Raw genomic sequence first — 13,504 nt, forward strand, 5'->3', positions numbered from 1 at the left:
ACAGCGAAAGGCACAGCACCAGCGTGTTTCCTACCTGTGTCTCAGAGGAGCTGTTTTTCTGCGGGTGGGAGATGCCAGGCAGTGGCAGTTAGCCCCACCCCATCCCCACCCCCACTCTGCTTCTCTTCTATAATGTCTACTGTGGAATGCAGCAGTTAGAACTTAATGACAGAGTGGAGCAGAGGAAGACTGCCATTCCAACAGCTCTGTGCCTACTGCACAACAAATACACATGACTTGCTGTGGATTATGTTTTGAGCATATGCTCTGGGGTTCGTATGTTGGGAACTTGGACCTTAGGGAAGAGACACGGAGAGATGAGGAACGTTTAAGAGGTGAAGACTGGATGTTGGGTCAAAAGAGAAGCTGCCCTGGCAAAGGACTAATGTAGCTGTGTGGGTGGGGCCCCAACTCTTCCAAGTGAGTTGTTTTAAGAGTGAGCCCCCCCACCAGCTTCCTGTTTGTAGATGTAGTGTTTCCCTCTCCAACACTGTATTAGTTACTTTCCATTGCTGTGAAGTGATGCCATAACCAAGGCCATGGATTTGACGGAGCAAGGGTGAGGGGCATGGAAAGGGTTGGAAGGAGGAAAGAGGAAAAACATAATTATATTATATGATACATGGACAAAAACTACCATGACCAAGGTGACTTACAGAAGGAAGAGTTTATCCATGCACGTGTTTGAATTCATTGTTAATCCATGGGGCTGTCTCTTAAGATTTCAGAATCTTGTCTACATCAGTTAGAGGCAGCACACATAGCTGAGCTGACAAAAGTTAAACAAACACAAAGTGGGAAGTTCAGGCTGTTTGGAGTCTGTAGCCAGATCTAAGACTTGATCAGAGAGGTGCCTGCTGAGGAATCATTGCAGTGATATCCTGTGTGTGACCCTAGGCTGCCTCCAGGCTCCCATCCCTCAAGCTGTGTAAGATGTCCTGTATGCTGTCATATATGTTGCTATGATTGATTGATTAATAAATAAAATGCTGATTGGCCATTAGCCAGGCAGGAAGGATAGTGTAGGCAGGACAAGGAGGAGAATTCTGGGAGGTGGAGGGCTGAGGCAGAAAGACGCTGCCAGCCTCCACCTTGAGGAGCAGGATGTAAAGTACTGGTAAGCCACAAGCCATGTGGCAAGGTATAGATTAATAGAAATGGGTTAATTTAAGTACAAGAACTAGATAGGGGTTGGGGATGTAGCTCAGTGGTAGAGCGCTTGCCTAGCAAGCACAAGGCCCTGGGTTCGGTCCTCAACTCCAGGAAAAAAAGAAAGAACTAGATAGCAAGAAGCCTGAGCCATTAGGCCAAACAGTTTAAATAATATAAGCATCTGTGTGTTTATTTGAATCTGAGTGGCTGCAGCCCAGGCAGGGCTGAAGGTAACTCCAGCTATGTAAGAGCCTACCACACTGTTGAAGAGCCCTGTCACCTGGACATTCTTTGTGGTAAAAGTTAGTTTCTTTCATCGGGGAAGGAAAATTCAGGTCCAAGTGAGAGGGAAGAAAGTCTGAAAGGAGTCAAAAGCAAGGACTTGGGAGACTGGAAGGCAGAGTGTGATTTTTTTAAAGATTTATTTTCATTTAAAAATTGTGCACGTGCGCGCGCGCGCGCGCGCGCGCACGCGCACACACACACACACACACACACACACACACACACACACATCTGTGCATGTGTAAGTATAGGTGTCCTGAGTCCAGAAGAGGGTGTTGGATCTCCTGGAGCTGGAGTTATAGGCAGTTGTAAGCCAGTCAATGTGGCTGCTGAGAATTGAGCTCAGGTCTTTCACAAGAGCAGTCAGCATACTAAGGCAGTGAGCCACCTCTCCAGCCCTGTGATTACTAAAGAAACAAACCCAGAAAAAGGCAATGGCAAGAAGTCACGACTGCAATGCAAAGCTGCTTTCTCAGCAAATAATAATAATAATTAATAACCCACTGTGTTTTTTTATTTATTCAGCTTAAAACAAAAGCTGTATAAAGCAAAATAGTGGAGGGAGGTCGACTTTTCCTGGCCAACATCTCTGACTTAATTGCAGCTTGAGGGACTCTGGGTCACTATCAGTCCAGCTAAGCTGCTTGTGGAGGAACTGAAAAATAATTAGTGCTTATTTACTCACCAAGTTTGGGTGTTATTTGTGCGACAGCAGTAGATCATTAATCTGCCTATTTCATCAACTTGTGCTGCCTTCCATATTGTCTAGTTGACATGTCTTGTTTCTTTGGGTCTTGGGGGATCAAAGTGGTAAACTTTAGATGACAAAGATGAAGGACAAGGGGCTACAGGAGCAGAGGCAGAGGGTAGTTTGAGGAAGACTTGGGGGGGAGGAAGCTAAGAGGCCCCAGGGAACCAGCTACATGCCCCTTAGCAGTCTGCTTGGGGCTTTTCCTCTTAAAGCCACCGCTGCATGATATGGGCAGAAGGAAGGGATGGAGGGAGGGATGGAGGGAGGGAGGGAGGGATGGATGGATGGATGGATGGATGGATGATGGATGGGGGGATGGGTAGAAGTCCTTTGAAAGTACATTCAGAGTAGAGAGACAGTGTGGTTCTGAACCCAATCTCCACAAACAATACTAGTTCAAACACACAGTAACTCAAGCCTTATACAATATTAAAGTACTGTTATGTGCCTTGTATTTCTTTAAGGGTCCTAATTAAAAAAAAGGTTTCCCGCCCAGGAAGGGTAAGAGTCTGTGATGGCAGAGCAGAGGCTTGGAGGCTGAAGCAGGAAACTGAGGGCTCACATCTTGTACCTCAAGCAGGGAGGAGAATGCACATGAAAACTGGAATTGGCATGAGTCTTTAAACTCTCAAAACCTATCTCCAGGACATTCCTCCTCCAACAAGGCCATACCTCCTAAACATCCCCAAACAGCACCACCAACTAGGGACCAAATGCCCAAGGCTATGGGGGACATGTATCATCCAATCCATCATATATATGCTCCTACCACACAGCCTAGGGCTTCACAAAAGCTGAGCTGATACCAACACCACACTCTTCAAAACTGTGAGGTAAGTAAACCTTTAGGGTTTTGTTTTCTTTCTCTTTGTTATAAAGTTAACTTGCCTCCGGGGTTTCACTATAGTAAAGAAAAGTGAACACATTCCAGGCTTCCACACTCACTGGAGCTGATACAAATCAGTAAATTTTCAGATCATCTTCTTGAGTGCCAAAATTTGTGCGTACAGTGGTTGGTCTGATGAACCTGAGCAACTTAATCCAGCAGAGAAAGAAACTTCTGGTATTCACTGTGTGTAGCCTGAGAACTGGGCCCTGCAGTTCCCAAGACCCTTCCCAACTAGGTAATATCTTCCTCTTTACCCATCACCAGTCTTGTGCTGGCCACCACCACATCTGCCTTGAAGAGGCATACGTGATCCATGAGAGAAGGTTCCAGGTGAGATTACCTGCAGGTAAGTTCAGAGGAGGAGGAGGAGGTTATTCTTGCTAGTATAATAGCAATTAGGCCAACATCTCCCTCTCTGAGCATTCATTCAGGAATTACAAGTTTGGCAAGCTTGTGAAGAATTATTGCCTGGGGCCTGGTAGTGTCAGAGAAGAAGCCACATAGAAGAGGCTGGGAGGGAAGTCAGACCTCAGGCAAGATCCCTGGGAAAGAGGTTGCCAGGAACAGATGGGTTTGAGTTCAGAAGGTGGGGCTAACAGGTAGCTATGGTAACAGAGCTCCATGACCCTCAGAACCTGGAAGCAGACAGGGAATGGCTCTAGGATGAGATTGTGGGCTAGGCTAGTGCAGAGGGTGCTCCTAGGAAGGAGGAGGGACTGCTGAGAGCAGGGCAGGGTGCCTTTGTCCTTGCTCCCATCTGGGCCTGGTAGCCCCGAAAGTTTTCACCCGATTCCTCATGTGGTCCTTCACCCTTCCTTCAGGACTTGGCCTCAGAATTATGTCCTCAGACAATCTTCTCTGACCATCTTTCCGCTCACTCTGCTTGGATTTTGTTCTCGGCCCCAGACGTTCCCCACTCAGGGACATGGAAGGGATGGTGGGCCTGCCTTAACTGGAAGGAAGGTGCCAGCAGGCAGGGATTTTTGTGTGGCTTTGCTCACTGATGTGTCCCCATCCAGGAGACGAATCCTGGCATGTAGTAAACACTCAACAAACATGATAAAAAGGTTAGGGATATAGATTAGTTGGTAGAGTGATTGCTGGGTAAGTACACAAAGCCTTGGCTTCAGTCCTGGCCCTGCATATAGGCAGGCCTGGTAACACACCCCTATGATCTCAACACTTGCAAGGTGAGGCAGGAGGATGATCTTCAGTATTAATGCATGATGAGTTTGAGGTCAGCCTAGGGTATACGAAATCCTGTTTCAAAAAGAAAAAAGGAAGGAAGGAAGGAAGGGAGGGAGGAAAAGGAAGGTGGTGAGTTTGCACTGTGCAGGCACTCCAGGATCAAGTCTCCTTGAGGATATACCCAAAGGGACATGGTACCCACCAACTGAAGCAGAGGGTTTGAATTTAAGGGTGAGATGGAAATCTAAAAGGAAGCAACAAGACTTAGGCATGCTAACAGAGAGCAATCACTTCTAACCTTTGACCTTGCACTGCCAGGGCACTGCCTCATTGTCTAGTCTCAGGCAGGGAGTTTCTCAGCCGCTCTGGGAGGGGTGGCCCATCTGAAGCTGAGGTGGTGGACAGCTGCAGAAAGGCCGGGGCTGAGAAGGTTCGTGGAAGCCTGCAGGCCCGCCTGGGGCATGAGTAACAAGGGCTGTAATGCCTTTGGCTGGCTTTTAATTGTGTCGTATTTGAAGCATACAAAGATACATATAATCAACAACTTACATCATGAAACAATAAGATGCACACCAGCAAGCCAAGGCTGCTGGTTATCCCAGCTCCAACTACCTCTAGATTTGGCACTAGCTGCTCCACATGTTCTTTGACTGTAAGTCAGCTTTCTGCTACTTTCCGTGAGTGTTCTGTGTGTGCCTACCCATGGCAGGGTTGGCTGGTTGGTTCCTGAGCTCTGTAAAACCAGCATGTTGTACAGCTTGCTACTCCACTCACCGGAGTTTCTGAACTCATCTGAGTTTTGCACACAGCAGCCCCCAATTTGGGCGACACATTCATCCACGAGACATCGGCAGCTTGAGCAAAGCCTCTAGTGCCCGGGTGGTCTCAGCAAACAAGACTGGTGTTTATAAAAGCCACACCCATGCTGGCGTTCAGAGCAGGGTTTCCAAGGACCAATTAACATTAGCTCTGCATCCCTTCCCCCCTCAGTCCCTCGGGCCCCCTGCCTTTACCCCTCCAGTGCCACCTGTCACTTCTGGAGCCCACCACAGGGACAAACTGGTTGGAAACCTGCTGGGCGACAACACAGCAAGTGCCAGAGCTGGTCCTCCTAAGTCACCATGGACATGCCATAGATAGTTAAATGAAGGAAGCGGGCCTGCTGCTCAGGGCAGCCCTGGAATGAGGAAATCATAGCTGAGGGTACTCTTAGCTTTGAAACTCTAGAAACACATCGGATGCTCCAGGGTGCTATGCCACTAGCAAGGCTCACCAGAGGCAACCAAACACATCAACTTCCATTTACAAAGTAGGACACACTGCAGTTCCCCACACCAAGAGACCCTACTGCCATTGTCAAAAGGTAAGGAGAACCGAAACTTTTAGCTGAAATTGTCCATGGTTGACAGGCATGGATAGAGGGGAAACCTTGAGAAAGTTATGACCCTGTTCTGGAAAAGCCCTGTGGTGGGGGTGGGGGCAAAACTGTGGTCCCATTTCTGAGCCTCCAGGGACATGATTTAGTCTGTGTCCTCTGAGAAGGCTCAGGCTAGACCAGCTCTGAACTGCACCTCTCATCTTCTTCCATGCTAACCTCACACTGAGTTTGGACATCACAGCCAAGACCGAATAATGGCACGTGCCTGTGATGTCAACACTCAAGAGGTGAGGACTGCAGGATCACAAGTTCAAGGCCAGCCTGGGCTATTTAGTGAGGCCCTATCTGGGGGGAGGGGAGGAGGAAAACAGAATAGGACTTTCATGATGATAATCCCTGTGTATCACTGGGACACCTTTCTGTTGCTGTATCTGTCACCTGCCTTACCCTCTCTTAGAAAAATGAAGAGTGGATGTATAAGTTCACTCCTACACGTGTAAATGAACCCAAAGACCAGAAACTACTCAAATACAAGGGAGAATACACTGCCAGACTCTAAAGAGGGACAGCGGGCTGTTCTGTGAGCCTCCTAGCCAATCAAACACGGAGCTGCTTCTTCCACAGGTGGGGTGGTTTCATTTACATGATGCGATTGAGGTAATTCAGGCAAATGACGCACCGAGTGAGGCTTAGTGAAGGTGTGTGCTCGGGTGCACAAAGCCCTGGCTTCAATCTCCAGTCGGTGTGTACATGCAAACACACATAATGAGGTTCATTTTATATCCAGGCTTTTAAAGAGGAACCAAGAACCAGAGGGACACATCGGTTTTGAAATTTGCACCCTAAACATTTTACCACTAATAGAAGTTAACCAGGAACAGTGAGGCACTCTTTGTTAACTACATGGGTGGAGTGAGAAGTTGAGGCATGATCTGCCAGTTATTAGGGAGGATGGCAGTCACTCTGCACTCTGGCTGGCTGAACGGAATTCCTCGGCTCATCAGGATTATCCCGCTGTGGGATCTATTGTTAAAAGACACCCAGGTTTGCAGACCTGCCTAGGAACTCCCTAGCCTGCAGGTGGGCGGCTGGGCTAGCAGACGCCCAATAGGATGGACAGGAGCGGCAGCACCAACCAATGAGAGGCCTCCCTGATGAGGTCATGGATTCCCTCGGCCTTTCATTGGTGGCTTTGGGATGCATGTGCTGGGGGCGGGGTCAGCGCCGGAGTCTGGGTCAGAGTTTTCTCCCAGCCTCAGCATGAACTAAGGAGAGTTGAGTCGCCCAGAGGAGTCTAGCTATCCAGAAAAGAAAATACCCTAGAAGAAGGGGGGTGGGGGGGGGGGGAAGGCCCATTGCCCACCCGGGACTGAGTTTCCTTATTTAATCTTGTACAACTGGGGGATTCGTTTATTTTGCGTTTTAACCCAGCCACACGCGCTTTAACCGTTTGAAGACGCTAGGCCACCCATGTCTGGTCACTGTGCCCTCTCTATGGTGACCTCCTCCCCATCTTAAGAACACTCAATACCAGCTTTGTTTTTGTTGTTGTTTGTAATTAGGGAAACAACTCAACTGACCAGGCCAACCAGTGGGGGCAGGGTGGACAACAGAGTGAGCCCCAGGTCTCTGCCCCCAGGGAACTTGCTTGAGACCTTGGGTCAGAGCCCTGGACTCTCCCCACAGCAGGACAGCAAAAACCTGGGGCCTCGTTGCTTTTAATAAATCATTTTCCTTTCAAAGTACTGCCCAGAATAGTCTGCAGTCACTAAAAGCTGACCGCGTTGTCTATTTTAGGACATTATTTCCTGATGACAGTGAGAGTGGATTGTGAATCTCTGGCTGAAGAGGATGGGCGGGCATTACATTGGTTCTCCCAACCAAAATGTCCTTAAGAAAGAAAGAAAGAGAGAGAGAGAGAGAGAGAGAGGAGAGAGAGAGAGAGAGAGAGAAAGAAAGAAAGAAAGAAAGAAAGAAATGTATATCTTCATTTTATAGGACAACTGATTCCAGGTCCTAGGGATGCAGGAGGAGGCTGTCAAGGGGGGAAACAGGGATGGGAAGAGCCCCAGACAGCTCTCTTTCTCTTGAACCAGAGGAAATACGATCCCAAGTATAGTGTGCTGAGGGACTGAAGCAGCCGCCGCCACCAGAGCATCTGTGCTCGCCGAAGAAGACGGGTGTTATAAGGGAGAGGGCTTTGTCATGCTCTGTAGCCCCCTGGGACCTTGATCTCTTCTGTGTATGAGGACACTCCCAGGTGGTGAGGAAGACCCCCTTTCTTTAGAAGCTGAAAGTGATAGGCACTTGCCATGACAGACACCCTTGTGGCAGCCTCAGGCCCCCCAGATGTCATCAGGTGTACATTCTACCCTGGAGGCTCCTGGGCCAAAGTGGTTTTGGAAGTCTCGTGGGCACGGCAATGGAGTTCGGCAGAGAAACAGTGCTCTCTTGGGCAATCCAGTCCCAAGGGATGTCTAAACCTCTGTCCTGGCGGCAGAGCTGCATAGCCTGGGCTCTTCCAGAGCTGGTGGGCCTCCCCTGATTTGTTCTTGTCTAAACTGACCTGTGCTTGTACCAGAGTCTAGGCTGATGGAAGAGGTTTCCTGTGGGAATGGCAGGCCCTCACTGGGCATGAAGAGGCCCAGGCAGGGGAAATGGCATCAGGTAAGAGGGGCTTGCAGGAGAATAGAGCTGTGGAGGAAGAGGCTCCAAAGTTTTACTTCAGATGAAAGGTCCTGAGGCCGCAGGGGGAAGTGAGTCATAGTCAGGTCATGTGGGGGCATCCGGCAGCTCCTCTGAGGTGTCACACAAGGTCATGGGAACAGGAGCAGCTAGGGTGAGACGTCTTCCTGCAAGTCAGATGTCTTCCCTTTCACTGCTTTCCTGATGTTTTAAGATGCACCGGCTTGGCGGGGCGGTGGTGACAAGTGCCTTTAATCCCAGCACTTGAGGCAGGGCCAGGCAGATCTCTGAGTTCAAGGCCAACCTGGTCTACAGAGTGAGTTCCAGGATAGGCACCAAAACTACACAGAGAAACTGTCTCGAAAAACAAACAAAACAAAAGATGCATAGGCTCGTCCCCTCAGTGGAAGATGGTCAGGTGGAGGGATAAATCAGACAGCTCCTACGGCTTCATTCAGAGGCCTCTGGCGCTTCACCTGCTGCCCAGGCAGTCATCTATCGCCTCAAGTACTATTTCAGCTAGGGTAAAACTCTGTCTACACTGCAAGGCAAAGCTTTAAAACACCCTTCCCTGGCCCAGCATAGCTTTCCAGGTTGTGCCTTGGGTGCAGCTCACAGCTCTGCCTCCTAAGACAGCTCAGAGCCAAAGAAGGACACTGGCGCCTGAGCACACCCTTCCCAGTTGAGAAGCTCCGGGGCCATATTGCAGTTCCAGGGACAGGGACAGGATTTTCTTGGAAACAGGGTTTGAGAAATCCACGGGTACCTGGAGACAGAAAAGGCTGAGAGAACCAAGAGAAGGCAAGGGAGGAGCTGCCCCAGACAGTCCTCTCTGCTTCTCCTCTTAGGACTCCAGTCTGCAGTGCCAAAAGCTGCGAGCTGTCACTTTTCCCTGGAGAAGAGACAAACTCCCACACTCGCTTCCTCAGGCTTGCCTGGGGTAGAAAGAGGAGAGCAGAGGAATGGCTGGCAGGGTCTGAGCTGCTAGCCTGTCACCACAGATCTCAGTGCAATGCACACGGGCAAGCTGGGGACGTGCCCACGCCCAGGATTTAAGAAAGGTGAAGCAGGACCTAACTATCCTCAGCTCTTGCCATCCTGGGGCCATGAGCAAGCACTGTCTTCTACTTGTATGGCGCCATCTCATTCCCTCAGGCCTGGTATGCTGGGGAGTCCTGGGCACCAGTGGTCAGGCCTTAGCCTCATCATACCCTCAGGATGCCCAGAGGCCAGGGACTGAGTCTTAGCCTGTCCCTAGAAGACCCAATCAGCTCATTCATACACTCACTGGGTGTGCCTATGAAGAGCCCCAAGGAAAGAGGAAAATCCTACCCAAAAGGCCGCCCTCTTCCTAAGCTGCTCCTCTCCATGAGGAAGAAGTTGGCATTGCTAGCTTTTGCCTTTCATCCTTTTCCTTACATTTTATGCTTTTATTATAGTACATACCCACAATCTTCCTGAAGGAGGTGTCTGGATATGTGTGGTGGTATTGTTCCCCCAAATATTGTGCACCCTAATAAACTTATCTGGGGTCCAAGAACAGAACAGCCACTAGATACAGAGGCTAGAAAATGGTGGCACTCACACCTTTAATCCTAGCATTCCAGAGGCAGAAATCCCTCTGGATCTCTGTGAGTTCAAGGCCACATTGGAAACAGCCAGGCCTGGTGACACAAGCCTTTAATCCCAGGGAGTGATAGCAGAAATCCCTTACTGCTCTGTTAAAAACAAAACCCATGCATGAAGCTTTCCCATCAATTCCCCTAAACAAGCACACAGCACATGTTTACAATACATTTGGTTTTGGATTCATGTGTTTTTTGTTTTTTGTTTTTTAACAGACCTGCCTGAACAAGGGAAAAACTCACTACTAGACCTTGAAAGGATAATATACATGCCTGTTATGACAACAGATTGTAGCAAGAGTTTTCCTGCCTGGCCCACAGTCAGGACAAATCTCTCTCACCCGCCAGGCCCATAGACGCTCAGAACCAACCAAGTAAACACACAGAAACTTATATTGCTTACAAACTGTATGGCCGTGGTAGACTTCTTGTTATCTACTTCTTCTATCTTAAAACTAACCCATTTCTGTTAGTCTATACTTTGCCACATGGCTTGTGGCTTACCGGTGTCTTTACATGTTGCTTCTCATGGCAGCAGCTGGCAGTGTCTCTCCAGTGTTCTGCCTCCCAGAATTCTCTCCTCTGCTTGTCTCGCCTATACTTCCTGACTGGCTACTGGCCAATCAGCATTTTATTTACACAGAGTGATATCCACAGCAACACATGTTATCAACAGAATTCTGAAAATTCTACCTGAGTAGTTTAGAATATTCCTTCGCTCCAGACAGTTCACTTTTAATCAAAGGCAGGATCAATTCTCAATAAAAGAAAGCGTTCAAACAACAAGAAAACAACTATGTGTATTTACAGCAACAAAAGGAATCTATTCCATTTGTCCGTCCTCAATGATCCCAGAAAGAAAATGCTCATTATAAATGAATGCATGGAGATTCTAGAATCAATCAATTAAAAAAAAACTGCCCTAAGAAATATAAATACCAAGTCCAGGAAAACATGTTAAGGAAAGCTGGCACTTACTAACTGCAGGAGGAGTTAAACAACAAGGAGTGGTAAAAATAATGGAGGAGGCATGGATTTACAAAAGGAAGCTTTTCTGCATGGTAAGGATGCGTTTCTTTTTCTAAGAGGAAGGAGAAAATAAGCCACACAAAAGGAAAGTGAATTGCATGGAGTGAGTGACTGTCAAAGGTCGGCCCCTAGACCAGCTTTTGAGGTGCCAAAGACTTGTTCTGATTACAAACTGATTCTTCTGCTAAAATATAAAGAAATATGTACTCCAAAAGCAAACCTCACTTAAGCCCTTCACAGATTCCTGTACACAGTGTCAAGGTGCCTTTGTTTCTTTTTCAAGCTAAGTGGGGGTACGGTGAGAGAAGAGGGGAAGAAAGATGGTCAGGCAAAGAGCCTCATCATGCCAGATAGAAAATGGAGAAGGACTCGTGAAAGAAAAACAATGTGAGCAATTCTGCCCATTGGCAAGATGTGAGGAAGAGGCTCAGTCTGCTCAGAGAGCCTCCAAGGGCACTCTGCTCCTGTTTGGGGAATGATGAATTAGCTCCTGCTTATCAGGAAGCAACAGAGCTAGCCAACAAAAGAGACACTCCCAGCACCCTCAACACTAGCCCTTTGAAACAAGACCATTTTGGCATAGCTGAACCTGCATTCACATGGCTGAAAACAAACCTTAAAAAGGCCTACTGAAGAGTACAGGCCCATGCTTCATAAATATATCCATTCTGGCCGTAAAAGCTTCTGCTCAACAGACCTCCGTGGACTGCTAGGAGGCAGACAAGACTATACAGAAAACCGTATAAAATGGTTTATGGTGGTAATTGTATAAAATGGTTTATGGTGGTAATTACTGCTACCGGCTTTATATGTACAACAAGTAACATGATGATCTGAATGCAGCTCAGATGAAGTACTGATTCCCTTAGCTAGGAGAGGAAGGGATACCATGGTATGTGTGTGTGTGTGTGAGTGTGTGTGTGTGTGAGTGTGTGTGTGAGTGTGTGTGTGTGTTGTGTGTGCAAAAGACCCAAGGAAAATATACGGTTAAAGTGATTTATTTGTTGATGCTAATGTGGGGTCAGTAAGCAAAACCAAGGTTCTATAATTCCCCCAATGGAACATGCACGCTACATGACAGCCCAAATCGGAGCAGCAAGAGGACCAACCCAGACTCACAGTATATTAAAACCAGAGTCTCCCCGACTACACGCCTCAGAAGGAAACATAGGCTGAGAACAATGAACACTATGGTCTGCCATGGGAAGGGATCTGGTCCTCTGTGCCCTCTACAGGCACTAACCAACTCAATTCTGTTCTCCTGGGATCAGTCCCCGACCTTCAGGTCCTGGCCCTACTTCCAGAAGACACTGGCCATTCTTCTACATAGAGTAAACTCTCTTAGAAGAAAAAGAATTCGCTAGGACACTTTAGTTCTCCTGTCTTCCAACATGAACTTTGGGGGTTGCTTACAAGATAAATCAAAGTCTAAAACCTAGCAGGGAATAGACTAACCCAACAAGACATTCTCATCAACAATCAAGTGGCTAGAAAGCAAGCATGTGTGATGTCTAAATAAAATCAATCAAATAAATAATTCCTTACTTCAGCCTGAAAAACTAAAACTCAAACCCAAGTGCTTCCTACTATGTGTGTTTCACAGACTCAAAGTCTAACGATACCGTCCCTCTATAAGTTCAAATCCTATCTTTGATGCTAATAGTAAATGAACGTAGATGGTTATCTCCTGTTACAGCCTTGTAGGTCTTTAGGAAACCAATGTGCTGCTACTAGAGCGAACCGTTTGTATATGTACCTTTCATGGAAAAGAAACTAACAGGAATTTCTCACACTTGTTTGGCTTCTCCACCATTTTCAGCAGACAGTACTTCAGTACAGGGTTGGGGGTCTCTGGGAGCGCAGATGGTCAGTTGCATGCTGTTAGCCCCTAAATGTGTGTGTGTATAAACACACCTATGTGCACTTCATAACACTGACCTATTACATAACTAGAAAATATTCTTCCTCCAAATAGATAAATTATTAATGCAACTGAATTTTAAATAGTTACAGTGCAAGAAGCCTCATTTAAAGCACAAATTTCACATTTCATGTGTAATTTTAATGATGTCCACATATGCCATCAAGTTTAAAAACAACTTTCTATTACAGCCACTGTACTCCAACATTAAAAAGTACACACAAATCCAACACAGCCTACATAGGGAAGATTGCATATTGTCTAGAGTCACCAATGTTTATATTTTTAGGATTCACAACTTACATGCTGCTCAAATTAAAATTCTAATTAGAATTCTCAAAAGTTCAACTTTTCACTGAATGTATTCATTATTAGAAAAAAGTTTTGTGGATTTTTTGGAAGAGTTTGATTATTCTGACTTTAAAAATCAAACACCAGGGCTGACCCAGGTGGCAAACACCCAGCACTTGAGGGATGGAGGCAAGAAGATCAGGAGTTCAAGGTCATCTGTCTTTACATAGTGAATCTGAGGCCAGCCTAGGCTACATGAGACCCTGTCTCAAAACCAAAACAAAAAACCAGAACCAAAATTTAAAAAAAA

This window comes from Onychomys torridus, chromosome 14, assembly GCF_903995425.1.
Source record: "Onychomys torridus chromosome 14, mOncTor1.1, whole genome shotgun sequence".
Classification (NCBI taxonomy): domain Eukaryota; kingdom Metazoa; phylum Chordata; class Mammalia; order Rodentia; family Cricetidae; genus Onychomys; species Onychomys torridus.